Source organism: Pectinophora gossypiella, unplaced genomic scaffold (genome assembly GCF_024362695.1).
Source record: "Pectinophora gossypiella unplaced genomic scaffold, ilPecGoss1.1 Pgos_58, whole genome shotgun sequence".
Lineage (NCBI taxonomy): Eukaryota > Metazoa > Arthropoda > Insecta > Lepidoptera > Gelechiidae > Pectinophora > Pectinophora gossypiella.
In genome coordinates, this window is record NW_026063268.1 from 13,508 (window position 1) to 28,087 (window position 14,580).

The following is a 14,580-nucleotide window of genomic DNA, read 5'->3' on the forward strand; positions in this document are numbered from 1 at the left end:
TTGGTGAGGAGTAACCATGGTAACCGACCTTGACGCATCTAGCCTGTCGGACAGGTAGGTGTAATAAGCCCCTCGCAATTTTATATTTGGAAGGATTGTCAGAAATATATTAAATACTAGTTAAAAGTATTTTTATTTTTAATATTAATGTTCCGAATTCAAATTTAAATAAACTCGTGTTTTATTGCACAAAAATTTGGAAGTGTTTCGTATTTTTTGATGACAAGCAAAAGCCCTACCTAAAAACCGAAGTACTTAGTACCTATATGAAAATAAAAGTCCAGTCGAAGGATTTAGTATACCTTTTTACCAGCTCTTGGACTTTGACCTATAAACACAGCAAATGCTATTTACTTACACAAATGTCGTATACTATTCGTTGAAGCCCTCGATATATGTCGCACGGCGCGTCGTGCGACTCGAACCCCGTGCCGCGGGCGCATACCTCATTTAATTAAATCAAAACTGTCAACACATTTAGAAATATGTGAAAATATAAGAATGTATGTGTGTTTTACTATGTATTCAGAATGTGCTACGTCTTATAATATAAGGTCGCAGTCACTTTGGGAAGTTCGTTATTTTAACAAATTATGTATAACTTGTTTTTTTTTAATAACGCACGGACATTAAAAGACTAAAAGGCTTTTTTTAAAGACTTATTGTCGATTTGCCGCAAATGGCATTAAATACTTGGCCGGACAAACGAGGAGCGTTGAGGGCTCTCACCTTGTTCACGACTTCACGTGGCCACGATGCGATTCATCTAAAAAAAGCAATATTGCAATTTGCGCATGAAAGTGCGCATTGACAAATATTAAACCCCACAAATATGTAATATAAATACAGTTTATTCAACTGATAATCTATTTATTTTTTTTAATCTGGGGGCACGGGAGTGTTCCCGCCGAAACGAGCAAGTTTTGAAGTTTTCAAAATGGCGGATTTCCTAATCGACTGCCGTTAAAAACGGTTAAATGAAAATTGTTGTAAGTATGTATTGTGTATTTCTGAGTAACTTGAAACACTAGATTTTTAACTACCTTATAGGAAGGTAGTGTAAAGAGGAAATCGGTGTTATGATACTACAGATATGTTTCAGAAAATTTATAAAGTGGTGTTTACCTGAAGGGCACAGCTAGATGTTATAGACCGGTGAGCATGAGACAAAGAAAACTCCCCTTGAATTTGTACAATGTATATTTTTTAAATCTACAAATTTCATTAACCATAGGTAGGTCAAAAACCCTATGGAGGGAGACAGGTCGCGCTTTGGTCCGTCAGGTTAATTGTCACTCCGTAACAACCGTGGGATATCACTATATTTCAAAACACTGTCCGTACACCTGTAGGCACCTCACTTACTCGAGGACCTCCGACTATCAGGCCTACCTGAGGCGTTCCGGAATACCGTACAGGTGATGAGTTGAGGCCGGCTCAGGCCAGGGCGTGCTGGACGATGGCGGCGCAGCGGGCCAACTGTTACGCAGCTGGCGGGCTGCACGTCCACCGGTCAACCTCGCAGACCTTCACCGGGCCTTATCCGGTGTGTTGACAAAAGGAGAGGCACGGCACATCCACATGCGCGCCGCACAAAGGAAAGCTTCGACGTGCAAACAACCAAGGCAAGCTCCGCCGAAATGAAGCTTGAAATAACTTGCAAACGCAGAAGAAAACAGTAGCAATCTTCATTCACAAAATCATTGTTGAAATCATCTGATCCAATCATAAACTTCTTCTTAGATTAAAACTTGCAAAACGTTCGAAAATTAAAACGTTAAAACTTTAAAGAAAACAAAAACCCCATCTGCAACAAGGAATGGCAATGATTAGCATGTGGTTCAGCTGACAGCGTGGCAATGCAACTCACGAGTGTAAAACAAAGAAAATAACTTACAGGTTCATCCGGGATAGTTGGGCATCGCTCGGATGAAACCTAAACCCACCCACTGGACCTTAGGCGATGGGATTTCAGTGATGTTGCTGAAAACAAGGACCTCGAGGTTATCACAAAGTTGGTGCAAAAATATGCACGAAGAATTGCGAGGACTTACCATCTCAGTTAAGTTATTTATATAAATGGAGACATCGGCTCTTGATGTCGCCGATAAATCGTGGCTTTTAATTTGCCCACATTATTGTTACGGCAGTGGAGTCTCCGGCGCTCTCGCGACGTCCCCACTTTCCATAACCTGTCTCTCAGCTCAGCCAGCTGTCAGTCTGACACAAGAACCACGAACAAAGTTGCCAAACTAGAAAAAATCTACCAAACCATAAATTCGCCGAATCAACGACAATAATCGATCGACTTGTTTGATCCGAAACCTAAATAAAATATAATATAATTTCAATAAATGTTGCAGATAATTAAATATACCAAATTTTGAAAAAAAATAAAATAATCAAAAATATTCGGGCCCATCGATAACCCTGCAGCGCCATCTGTGTTATCATAAAATTACGTTGTTAACGTCAGTAACCACTAGATGTCGCTACAAGGCTCGTTGGTCCGAAATGCTTCGTTACAATACCCCCCTACCCACGAGAGGTTTCGAACTGGGTGAGAAACACGGCTGCCCTCAGCCATAGAGCCTGGAGCGCACAACCAGTCTAAATTAAAAAACTGTCTCTAAAGACGAGACGACAAAACAAGACGACAAAACAATTCATAAAAAAAACGTAACGAAGCACAAACACCAACATCTAAACAGCACAACCCTAAGCACAACAATTACCCCGACCTGTTATTCTTCACCATTCATTGATCACCTTTCACTTCTTTCATAAAGTAGCACCCAGTATCCATTTCACTGGGTGTTACCCACATTCATAACCCTGTTGAGCTGACGACTCTCATAGTGTCACTCGATATCCCAATTCTAAAGACAAAGACAAAAAAACAAAACAACAGTTGTTAGAGGCTTATTTAAGGAGTCACTACCCGCTCCGTCGAAAAGGGAAAAAAAAAACAAAGAGTAACCTAATAAGGTTCCCTATCTAAAAATTAATTCCTAACAAATGGCTACTATAATGCCTAAAAAAAAATGTTGACACGAGCAACGTAAAAAACTATATTAAATAGTTGGCTATAACCGCCCATAAAATCATAAAAATATGAAACGCTAAGTTGAGCGTTCATAAAAACGCTGCGTTGCAGACGCTAGTGTGTATGGGCCTTATTAGCGCACCATAAACACACTAAAAAAAAAAAACATTAAACATAAACAACATAAATCATTTAATGTTAAATGTAGTTATTTTAAAATCAAAAGACTTAATTAATAGTCTTTAACTACATAAAAACGTGTTTGTTATAAAAAGGTTGTTACTAGGCCACTTACGACACAAGTAAACACACCAAAGTTTTATATTTCTAAAAACAAAATGTTCTGAAAGCTAATTATGAATAAGAAAAAATCTGTAGCTTTCTTTATAAATGTAAATTTAAATTGAGCCTATAACAATGATCCAAACCGGAAAATGTTTTTTAAAAAATATGACTAGGGGAACACAGGGCAATTTGGAAATTAAATTTTTAAATCTTTTATATGCCAAGAACCTAAGTTCTTGCCACCAAATGATACCAAATCGTACACCAAGGGCGATAAAACCTTTTTAATTACGCACTGCTCATATTTTGGGGCAAGTTTCGAGGCTTTAAAATTAGCGGCGTCACTCTGTACGTACGTTTTTCGCCACACTACTTGCCCTTCGCGCAAAGTATTGACGTTACGGCGTCGCAGGTTGTAGTACTTTGCGTTCGTCGCGTGAGCCTTCTCGATATTAACCCGAACCTTTTGAAAAATATCCCGAAGGACCCCAAATTCACCCGCATACTCGTCCCTTGGCATAGAGACGTCATATTCCCTATCGTCGTTTTTATAAAAAGAACCGTTTATAATTGGTTCCCGGCCATGGACTAAAAAGAATGGACTAAACCCAGTGGTTTCGTTCACCGCACTATTTAATGCAAATTGCACCTTAAATAAATGGAGATCCCATGTCCTATGGTCGTCAGCTACATAAGACGAAACAGCTGTCATGACTGTTTTGTTGTACCTTTCCACCATGTTAATCTGTGGCGTGTACCTAGGCCCGTAGTGAACTCGTGGAATATTGTACTTCTTGAGAAGGCCACTGAATTCTGATCCCGTGAATTGAACCCCATTGTCGGTAATTACGGTTTCAGGAATCCCGTGAGCTAGAAGCACATAATTCTCAAAGTTTTTAGCTACTGCAGCACTAGTCGCTCGACGAAGTGGAAATAACATGGTGTACTTTGAAAAACAGCATGTTACTACTAAAAGGTGCATGTAACCCGAACGTGATCGTGGAAGAGGTCCTACCAAATCTACGGATATAGCTTGAAACGGCCTATAGCATTGCTTAGGCTGACCCATGGTCCCAGGAGTGAGTTTGGTCCTGTGCTTATAAGCGGAACAAATACGACATTTGTTGACAAAATCAAGCACGTCGCGGTACATTCCTGGCCAGAAATACCTCAAACACAACCTACGGTGCGTTTTAAACACTCCGAGGTGTGCCGAGGTCGGTGGTTCGTGGTTTTCGGACATGACCTGCAGACGGTTTGACTTTGGCACAACAATCTTCCAATCAAACTCCTGAGTCAAGGCATACTTACCCTTGCTGTATCGTAGAAGAGTACCATTTTCGACGCGATAATTGGGATAATTTTTGGGATAAGCCGTACAACCAGAGAAAACCTTATCATACCACTCATCACCGGTTCCTGCATTTGGAGCATCGATGGCATCCACATGCAGCAATCGTGAGAGGGCATCAGGGACGACATTATCCTTCCCTTTCCTATGCTCGATTGTAAAATTAAATTGGGATAACCTACAACCCCAACGAGCTAAACGTCCCGTAGGATTCTCTAAATTCATGAACCACCTAAGCGAAGCGTGATCTGTTACGACGGTGAATGGTCTACTACCCAAATATGGTTCAAATTTTTCAACCGCGTACACAACTGCTAACGCCTCCCTTTCGGTAGCACTATAGTTACGTTCGTTTTTGTTAAGGGATCTGCTGATATAAGCGATAGGGCGGTCATGGCCATCAATATTCTGCGCTAACACACCTCCTACGCCAAAATTCGATGCATCGCAGTGAACTGAAAATGGTTTACTAAAATCAGGGCAGGCTAAAATTGGAGCTGAAACTAAACTGTTTTTTAAAGTGACAAAAGCGTTTTCTGCATCCTGGTTCCAGATAAATTTAGTTTTTGAGCTGGTAAGAGCGTGTAAGGGTGCCGCAATGGTGGAGAAATTCCTGATAAATCTACGGTACCAAGAACAAACACCTAAAAAGGTTTTTAGTTCTTTCGGACTTTTGGGTACCGGGAACTCCAGAACAGCACGAACCTTATCGGGATCCGTCCTAAGTCCAAACTCATCCACTACATATCCCAGATATTTCAAAGAGCTGCGGAAGAATTTGCTCTTCTCAAAGTTGATTGTTAAATTGGCGCTCTGTATTCTTTCGTGAAGCCGTTTTAAAAGAAGTATGTGCGTTTCTAGATCTTCTGCAACTACTATAATGTCGTCGATGTACACGAATATCATGCCTTTAGTTACGTCACTGCAGAAAGGATGTCCAAACAACATGTCCATGAGCCGTTGTTGGCGAGCAGGAGCTCCGCATAGACCGAATGGCATAACTTTAAATTTAAACAACCCCCTACCAGGCACTGTGAAACTAGTCTTCTCCTGTGAGCTAGGGTCGAGTGGAATTTGCCAAAAGCTCGATTTAAAATCCACAGAACTGATGTACTTGGCATTCTTGAGGCTATCCAATATCTGGGGTATGTAGGGAATGGCATAAGCATCGCCTTTCGTCACAGAGTTGAGCCTCCGGCAGTCCAGACAAAATCGCCATGTACCGTCAGCTTTAGGAACCATAAGGACTGGATTGTTCCAAGGACTCTCGCTCGGGGCGACAACGTCCAGCTCCAGCATCTTGTCCAACTCCTTATGTAGTTCCTTCTGCTTTTCCGGTGACATGGGATAAGGTCTACACTTGACCGGTGGCGCAACCCCAGTGTCGATGACGTGCTGTGTAAGATGCGTCCTACCTAAACCCTTGCGCTCAAAAGAAATGTCATGAAATTTCGTTATCATAAGCTCCGCTAACTCCTTGTGTTCATTGGGAAGACTGTCATAAGCTTGTATAGAGTTGACCGGCATTTCTAAAAACTTTTGTGGACCTCTCATGTAGGAAACACTTTCAAAAATTTTCGGCATTAAATTGTATGCCCGCCAAAAGTCTACGCCTAAAATAACATTTAACTTAATGCTGGGTATTATATAAAACTTCAATATTTTGGTTACACCATTAAATGTAATGGGCAACATTAAAAATCCTGTAGAGGTACACTGGGAACCATCCGCAACAGTAACATTAATGTTTTTGCCAGATTGTACTGTAAAACCTAATGATTTAAAATATTCTTGTGCTCCATTTCCTAAAATTGAAATTGCTGCACCTGAGTCCAGTAATCCATAAATTGTCAAATCCAGGACATTAAGTTTTAAATATGGTCGAACGTCATCATCATTGGGCTCGAACAAAACGGAAGCTACGTTGTTAAGCTTAAAATAATTAGTTACTACCTGTAACCATTGTTTCCAATCCCCATCTTCGACCTTCGATGGAGGATCGGCGTTATTGTCCGAGCAACCTAGTTTTTTGGGTTGTTACATTTTGGGCACGACCTTACCGTAAACCCTAAATGACCGCATTTAAAACATTTGACTGTCTTGTCCCTACACCTTGCGGTTGAGTGAGTAGACACTTTACATCTTTTGCAAAATTCTGATTTGTTAGCAGCAGATTTTGTCCTATAACTACCAGGCTTTTCATTATTTGGCGGTTGTCGCTGCCTAAAAGTTTGAGCCTGAATTGGTGGCTGAACTACCGAAACCTGTTCGGTTTCCCTAACATCAGGGGATTCGCTGACTGGCATAATAGGTTTTGTTTTGCCTTTGTACACGAAGTCATTGTTCAAACTAGACTGCTTAGGTGGTTCGACAAAGAGCTGTGTCATTTGTCGCGCAGATTCTATTTTTCGGCATTTTTCTTTTAATTCAGCTATCGTAGCTATGTCGTGCAATGCTAACTGCTCTCTAAAAACGGGCCTAATATTGTGCGTCAAAATTTCTAATTTGTCACTATCCGAAAGTGGTCGTTTCAATTGTGAAAACATACAGTTCATGACTGCAAAATAGATGTGTGTTGGTTCATCCTGTCCTTGGGTGCGAGCTCTAATCTCCCCCAGCAAACGATAATCAAAATCAACGGGTGCGAATTCTTGGACTAAAAGCTCACTCAATTCCTGCCAAGACGAAACCTGCTCCTTAACACCTCTGTACCATAGAAGACCTTGGTCCGAAAAGAAACAAAAGGCGGACTTGAAAAGTACATTGTCACTAACTCCGAACGCTGAGGCGCGTTCACTTATTGACTGCAAGAACGTATGTGGACTCGTACAGCCGTCGAATTTAATGTTCCACTTTATTAAATTAATCGCTGAACCATCTGTCCCTTTTACCCGGTTTTCCCCTTCCGAGTCGATGACGTTTTTTGTTGTCAACAATTTCTCCAATGAGTGACCGCAAGCTATAAGATTTTTATTCAGCTTCAATTGTATGTCCCTATCGACAGACTCCGTGCATACTACACGCTCAAGACGGTGATGAAGATGATTATATAAAGCCCTAGCACGCATAAGGTGATGACGTTCCCTAGACTTCACTGCTAAATCAAGTTTTGCCTGCAGCTCCTTCAGCTTTTCGGTGATGATTGGGAATTCTGCCTGTGGTTTTCGTTCATCGTCCATTATTTCATCCGGAGAGAAACCAGTGATCAACTCCCTAAGCTGTTTCTTCAAATTGAGAACAGTATCAGCCGGTGCTTCTGCACGAATACTTACTTCATATATTAATTCATCACGGAGCAGTGAATGTAAATAGACAGTTTGGATATCCATGGTTGTGTTTCAGAGTTATAATTTCAAGATTGAAAAGTGGTTTGAAGTAAACTGAAGTAAATTTATGTTTCAAAATGTACCCGTCTGCCTCCAAAACTTATTTTCTAAAATATGTACTAAATTTTCATTAAATATAAACCAAATAAGTGTAATTATCACACAACATCAATTCTTTATATCCCTGTAGTTAATTTTCACAATAATAAAAGAAACAACAGTGTTTTTAAATAAATTTTGTTGAAGGTTATGTTTATATTAAGTAAATGTTTATTTTCAAGTTGTAATATGTTATCAATCAATATTATGTAAAGGTGGTAAAGGAAATTTACTACTGAATACTCAATAAAGTTGATGATGAAAGACAGTTCTATAATTATTTCTATAAAAACAAATAAGCAAAATGTTTGCCAAGCAGCGGCAACCTGTCAAGATGATGATGAAACTAAGTTACAAAGTTTTAATTGCAAACCAATGTCCTATTATAAATGAAAAAAAATTTACTAGAAAGTAATATATAATTGTTTTTAAATGTGAAATTGTTTTTTTTTATTATTACTAAATTATTTTTTACCAAAAAGCTCAATACTCAAAAAAAATTGCTAGTAAGCTTCAAAAAAATGTTCAAAATTGGTTTTAACCCGTAATTTATATAAACAAGGTTAAAAAAAAGTATAAACAAATGTAGTACTAAAAATGACAATAAGCCCTAGACCATTTAGGTTATAAAATTGGGTTTAAACTTATTGTAAATAATAAAACACAAAACAAAATAAGTGATTAAGTTAGGTCTCAATAGAAGGCCTATAACTTTACTTATACTAAGACAAACACAACTTAACTTAAGATGCAACATAAACACAAACAATTCACACAAAATCCCATCACTTTTTAATTAAAAAATACACTGTTTTCACAAAATTTATTCTTAAAGTTTATGCCAACACCACTTATATTCTAAAATGGTTGTACAGAGCGACAATTTCACCAAGAAGGGCGCCACTGAAACACTAGATTTTTAACTACCTTATAGGAAGGTAGTGTAAAGAGGAAATCGGTGTTATGATACTACAGATATGTTTCAGAAAATTTATAAAGTGGTGTTTACCTGAAGGGCACAGCTAGATGTTATAGACCGGTGAGCATGAGACAAAGAAAACTCCCCTTGAATTTGTACAATGTATATTTTTTAAATCTACAAATTTCATTAACCATAGGTAGGTCAAAAACCCTATGGAGGGAGACAGGTCGCGCTTTGGTCCGTCAGGTTAATTGTCACTCCGTAACAACCGTGGGATATCACTATATTTCAAAACACTGTCCGTACACCTGTAGGCACCTCACTTACTCGAGGACCTCCGACTATCAGGCCTACCTGAGGCGTTCCGGAATACCGTACAGGTGATGAGTTGAGGCCGGCTCAGGCCAGGGCGTGCTGGACGATGGCGGCGCAGCGGGCCAACTGTTACGCAGCTGGCGGGCTGCACGTCCACCGGTCAACCTCGCAGACCTTCACCGGGCCTTATCCGGTGTGTTGACAAAAGGAGAGGCACGGCACATCCACATGCGCGCCGCACAAAGGAAAGCTTCGACGTGCAAACAACCAAGGCAAGCTCCGCCGAAATGAAGCTTGAAATAACTTGCAAACGCAGAAGAAAACAGTAGCAATCTTCATTCACAAAATCATTGTTGAAATCATCTGATCCAATCATAAACTTCTTCTTAGATTAAAACTTGCAAAACGTTCGAAAATTAAAACGTTAAAACTTTAAAGAAAACAAAAACCCCATCTGCAACAAGGAATGGCAATGATTAGCATGTGGTTCAGCTGACAGCGTGGCAATGCAACTCACGAGTGTAAAACAAAGAAAATAACTTACAGGTTCATCCGGGATAGTTGGGCATCGCTCGGATGAAACCTAAACCCACCCACTGGACCTTAGGCGATGGGATTTCAGTGATGTTGCTGAAAACAAGGACCTCGAGGTTATCACAAAGTTGGTGCAAAAATATGCACGAAGAATTGCGAGGACTTACCATCTCAGTTAAGTTATTTATATAAATGGAGACATCGGCTCTTGATGTCGCCGATAAATCGTGGCTTTTAATTTGCCCACATTATTGTTACGGCAGTGGAGTCTCCGGCGCTCTCGCGACGTCCCCACTTTCCATAACCTGTCTCTCAGCTCAGCCAGCTGTCAGTCTGACACAAGAACCACGAACAAAGTTGCCAAACTAGAAAAAATCTACCAAACCATAAATTCGCCGAATCAACGACAATAATCGATCGACTTGTTTGATCCGAAACCTAAATAAAATATAATATAATTTCAATAAATGTTGCAGATAATTAAATATACCAAATTTTGAAAAAAAATAAAATAATCAAAAATATTCGGGCCCATCGATAACCCTGCAGCGCCATCTGTGTTATCATAAAATTACGTTGTTAACGTCAGTAACCACTAGATGTCGCTACAAGGCTCGTTGGTCCGAAATGCTTCGTTACAAACTATAAAATGTGAGTTTTTATTCCTTTGTATTATTGTATGTCATATTTAAAATAAAAGTCTACACTTGTGAATAATATTGTTTTATACACCTCTTTTCTTTTTTTATCTTTTTTTTGACGTGACTTATTGTAGGTTTGCCGCAGATGGCATGGATGGCATTAGCTACTTGGCCGGACAAATGGGGAGCGCTGAAGGCTCTTACCTGGTACAACGTTTAAGACAACAGGCCTGAGGTTGCCCAGTATGCGAATCTCGGCTCAGGGCGTCGTCTGAGAGGAAAAATATTTGAAAGAATTAATCGACCCTAGTAGGTCGATAGCTATAAGCGCTGATTGAGGGATTTTAACAATTATAAAACAAATGCGGGAAAGGGGGCAAGACCGTCGCTCCGGTTCATTTCTGGTTCAGCGTATCTTTCTGGCAATTCAGCGTGGGGATGCTGCCAGTTTGATGGGTACGTTTGAGCCAGGAATGATCCGGGGCGGGCTATTCGAATAATGACGAAGCATGTTGCTGATTTCGGTTTGTATTTTGACGAAACGTTTGAGGATTTATGGTTTATTCTTGTTTTTAGTTCCTTTTTGACGAAGCCTGTGGTGGATTTAATGATGTATTTTATTAAACATTATAAAACATAATTAAATAGTGACAAGGAACAAACTGGTATTTTGTACTTGGAAGTAGATGTTTTTTGACGTGACTTATTGTAGGTTTGCCGCGGATGGCATTAACTACTTGGCCGGACAAATGGGGAGCGCTGGGGGCTCTCACCCGGTACTTGCAAGTAGAACCCGCACTCTCATCATCTACTACATACACCAACAGCTGAACATCATCATCACCAGCCCATTAACGTCCCCACTGCTGGGGCACGGGCCTTCCCTATGGATGGATAGGGAGATCGGGCCTTAAACCACCACGCGGGCCCAGTGCGGATTGATGGTTATTAACGACTGCTAATGCAGCCGGGACCAACGGCTTAACGTGCCTTCCGAAGCACGGAGGAGCTCGAGATGAAAACTTTTTGTTTGTGGTCACCCATCCTATGACCGGCCTTTGCGAAAGTTGCTTAACTTCAACAATCGCAGACCGAGCGCGTTTACCGCTGCGCCACCGAGCTCCTACTACAGCCGAACATATATTTTATATATTTGCTTTTAACTTTGCATACTCCTAATCTGTTTGTTTTTTTTTTATTATTATTATTGTTTTCTCTCTCTTATGTTATTTCATTGCCTGTATAAAATGTGTATATGCCTGCAAAGGCAAAATTTAGTGAGACGTAATTTGCAACTATTATCTATACAACATAAACAGCCTATATACGTCCCACTGCTGGGCACAGGCCTCCCCTCAATCAACCGGAGGGTGTATGGAGCATACTCCACCACACTGCTCCACTGCGGGTTGGTGGAGGTGTTTTTACGACTAATAGCCGGGACCAAGGGCTTAACGTGCCCTCCGAAGCACGGAATCATCTTACTTTTTCGGACAATCAGGTGATTCAAGCCTGAAAAGTCCTTACCAAACAAAGGACAGCCCGACATTAGGACATTGTCTATAACTGTACCTAAATTTATGCACAATAAAAATCTTTACTTTATCTTTGCCTTGTGACAGATTCTACAACTTCCTGTCTCGATAAGGCCAACCCCTTAGTGACAGGGCGTGGAGTAGGTGAATGTTACGGCAATGACACATTTTCTGTTCAACCCGAAAGGGATGTGTGAAGATGAAAGTACAAGGCTCTACCGCACTTTAATTATGTAAACTGTATTCAAAAACCAGATATTTATTTATATTGTTTAAAATACTTAAGTATTTAATTTTGTGCCAAAATGTTTAATAAGTATCAATAACAGGAACTGAAGGCGAATACTTATGAACACGTGTTTTAGTAGTTAAGCCGTGGTAGCTCAGTTGGTAGAACGCTTGCCTCTCGCTTTGAGGTCGCAGGTTCGAATCCAGCACAGGCCTAAACCATAATCATTTATGATCCAAACATGAATTCGATAACAAATTCGATAATCGCCTGCCAATTCGTTTAGGCCTGTGCTGGGTTCGAACTTGCGACCTCAAAATGATAGGCAAGCGTTCTACCAACTGGACTACCACTTCAGTAAAGTGCATTATATGTACTTATAGTAAATATTTACCTAATAATATTTAATAGTCAAAGGACTATGGTTCTTTGCGATCTATAGATCTTTACAATACAAACACTACTGCGCATTGTACAAACAAACATGGAGTGTATGAACTGTGGTAGACGAGTTGGAATAACTCTTGACTCTAACTGTAAGGTCGCAGGTTGGAATCCCAGCGCGGACCGCCCAAATGTTATTGTATCTCAATTGGGGTAGTCAGAGGTAAATTATTATCACGTGCTCAGCGGTGAAGGAAAACATCGTGAGGAAACCGAAATTCCCGAGAAATGTATTTACGAAGGTATGTGACCTAACCTGTATCGGGCTGGTTTTCCCTTCGTGGGGTGGAAGGTCAGACAGACAGTCGCTTCTGTAATAAACCGGACCTGTCAAATCGTCAGGTTATCAACATCGCAACTTTAATTAAGATTATTATAAGCTGTAAAGTTTGCAATAAACGATTTAAGTAAAGTAAATAAAATAAATAATAATTTCCAACTTAGCTGAGGCTACAGCACTCTATTGACATCAACTCACGGCTACTTGCTTTTGCTATTTACTTTAAACTTAGACTAGAGGCTAAGTTTAAAGTGGTTTCTAAACATCACTAACTTTACACGGTAAGTGGCCCCGATTCCTGCAGACACCACTTAATTTTATTTTAAGTTATACCTGTCATTTTCTTATCCGCCGAAAAGGAAAGGGACGGATGATTGACAGCTCTTAAATTTAGGAAGAATGAGTAAATGAATGAATAAACCGGGCGAATCAAAAAGGTATCTCGCTGGTATGCAATCCGTTTGACGTGCTGTCTACTTAACCCCGTTGGATTATTGGCCAAAGTAACATTTTTAGACGGTTGTTTCTGATTACTGCTTATAAGTGACGTGTGTTGCATACATTTTATGCCTGTCGATTACCCGTCCCTTTCCTTTTCGGTGGATAAGAAAATGACGGGTATAACTTAAAATAAAATTAGATGGTGTTTACAGGAATTAGCACCAGTATCTCTGAACTGAGAATAAACTCACTTAAGTAAGTACTTACATAAACAGACGACATAATGCAGGCTCTCCGCGTTTAAAACAAATATACTTCATTGCACACAAAATACAAAACAACTTTTAAACACAAACGTACGAACGATACAGTAAGAAAGAAAGAAAGAAAGAAACGTTTATTATAAAGGGACACCACAGTAACAAATACAAAACAAATATATAATTTAAAACACGGAGTAACACACAACTTACAATCAAACAAAACACATAATAAAAACAACATACACGAAAAATACAAATAATTGAGTGTGTGGTGTGGTGTGTGCAGTACAATCTGGCGGCCTTATTGCTAAGCAGCAATTTCTTCCAGGCAATCAGTTTATAGCCGTGGTAGTCCAGTTGGTAGAACGCCTGCCTCTCACTTTGAGGTCGCAGGTTCGAATCCAGCACAGGCCTAAACCATCATCATTATCAGCCGTACGATGCTCACTGCTGGGCATAGGCCTCCCCCAAGGATCTCCACGACGATCGGTCCTGCGCTGCCCGCATCCAGCGGCTTCCCGCGACCTTCACCAGATCGTCGGTCCACCTTGTAGCGGGCCTACCCACTGAGCGTCGTCCGACACGTGGTCGCCATTCTAGAACCTTTCCGCCCCAGCGGACATCGGTTCTCCTCGCTATGTGTCCTGCCCACTGCCACTTCAGCTTGGCAATTCTCCGAGCTATGTCGGTGACTTTAGTTCTCCTGCGGATCTCCTCATTTCTAATTCGATCGAGCAGGGAAATACCGAGCATAGCTCTCTCTATTGCCCGCTGAGCGACACCGTGCCTCCTCACGAGACCCATAGTAAGCGGCCACGCGGCCTAAACCAATGATTGTCGAATTTGTTTTCGAATTCATGTTTGGATCA

At 40.5% G+C, this 14,580-nt stretch overlaps 2 long non-coding RNA genes across 2 annotated transcripts; both read right to left on the reverse strand.

The window, feature by feature from the left end:
- Window positions 1-1,182: 1,182 nt before the first annotated feature.
- On the reverse strand, window positions 1,183-2,357 carry LOC126381513 (uncharacterized). Its single transcript, XR_007568853.1, has 2 exons — window positions 1,898-2,357; window positions 1,183-1,807 (listed from the first exon to the last, which is right to left on the reverse strand). It is a non-coding gene; the product is annotated as an uncharacterized LOC126381513 (long non-coding RNA).
- A 6,519-nt stretch (window positions 2,358-8,876) lies between these two features.
- Window positions 8,877-10,348, reverse strand: LOC126381511 (uncharacterized). The gene is made up of 2 exons (XR_007568852.1): window positions 9,889-10,348; window positions 8,877-9,798 (listed from the first exon to the last, which is right to left on the reverse strand). It is a non-coding gene; the product is annotated as an uncharacterized LOC126381511 (long non-coding RNA).
- Window positions 10,349-14,580: the final 4,232 nt, after the last annotated feature.